At 38.9% G+C, this 1,569-nt stretch overlaps 1 non-coding gene across 1 annotated transcript; it reads left to right on the top strand.

Annotated features, from left to right (window-relative positions):
• Positions 1–396: 396 nt before the first annotated feature.
• LOC141650735 (small nucleolar RNA R71) lies at positions 397–503 on the top strand. The gene has a single exon (XR_012546753.1). It is a non-coding gene; the product is annotated as a small nucleolar RNA R71 (small nucleolar RNA).
• The last annotated feature ends 1,066 nt before the right edge of the window (positions 504–1,569 follow it).

Here is a 1,569-nt window from a genome sequence, read left to right as displayed (position 1 = left end):
CTCATTTGTTCCCCTACATTCACTTTGGTCATGTCTCAAAGTTCTACAATTCTCACATATCCCACTTTGGATTGATGAAGATGCCACCATGGCATTAACAAGATGCTTTGGTGATTTTGAGGCTTCTTCGCCTTCTCAAACTTCAAGTTGATAATATCAATATGAGCACTAAGTTGAGCAGCCAATTGAGTAATAGAGTCCACTTCATGCTTTCCTCCTCTAGTAGCCTTGCGAGGTCTACTATATTATGAATTATGGACCGCCATTTCCTCAATCTTGTTCCAAGTTTGATTATCGTCAACTTCGGTGAACATACCATTTGATCCTATGTTGAGAATGTTTCTTGAGTCTTCATAAAGACCATTCCAAAATGGTTGTACCAAGAACCACTCGCTAAGTCCATGATGAGGACATGAGCGACAAGTTCCTTTGAATCGCTCCCAAGCTTCATACAAAGATTCTTCGTCCCTTTGCTTAAAACCCGTGATTTGAGCTCTTAGCATGTTAGTCTTTTCCGGAGGGTAGAATTTTTTATAGAAAGCTAGAGCCAACTTCTTCCAAGATTCAATTCCAAGAGCGGCCTTATCAAGGCTCTTCAACCATTGTTTCACGGTACCAATTAGAGAAAAAGGAAATAAGACCCATCGAATTTGGTCTTGAGTCACTCCGGTTTGTGAAATCGCATCACAGTAGTCACAAAAAGTCTCCATGTGGGAATGAGGGTCTTCACTAGGCATCCCCCCAAATTGGCTTCTTTCGACTAATTGGATAAATGCGGATTTTGCAATGAAATTTCCGGTTAAGTATTGTGGTGTGAGAGTACCATTGAGTAGGTTCTCCTCGGTTGGTACTGAATGTGATGAAAACTTAGGCATTGTGGGTTAATTTTGTGTTGAGTTCTCTTCACCTTCTCTTGCAAAAGGGTTGATGAACTCAATAGTATTTGTTTGAATATCTACAACCTCACCAATACCTCTCAAAGTATTTCTAGCGATTCTTCTATTGGTTGTCAAAGTCCTTTCAATTTCGTGATCAATGGGTAACAAGTTACCTTGTGATCTTCTAGACATGCAAAAAATCAAACAACTCGAAAACAATTAGAACAAACCATGAGGAGTCTTACTTCCCCAAGGCAAAGAAAGACACAACTAATAACAATCAAAGAGAATCAAATCAACTTAACACCGTCCCCGGCAACGGCGCCATTTTTGGTCGGTCCGCTTTGAGTTTAGATTTCGGTTACTTGTCGTTAGGAACACCTAGACAAAAACAATATTTATAACTTCACAATCAACTCTACTACTAGTAAAGAGGCAAGTAAAGGTCGGATCCCAAGGGACGGGTATTGATGTAGGATTTTCGATTGCAAGTAGTGGTGTCTAGGGGTGTCACAATTTGGGTTGAGATAAGAAGATCACTAAACTAAATAACAATAAAAGTAAACAAGCAAGATGACTAAAATGAGATGTAAATAATTGATTAAAATAACTAGGGTGTCATGGGTTCATAGGGGATTCATGGGAATTGATCATACAAACATATTCTCAAATTATAAGCAAGCAATTATTG

This window comes from Silene latifolia, chromosome 3 (genome assembly GCF_048544455.1).
Source record: "Silene latifolia isolate original U9 population chromosome 3, ASM4854445v1, whole genome shotgun sequence".
Classification (NCBI taxonomy): Eukaryota; Viridiplantae; Streptophyta; class Magnoliopsida; order Caryophyllales; family Caryophyllaceae; genus Silene; species Silene latifolia.
This window is presented reverse-complemented; position numbering and strand designations above follow the sequence as displayed.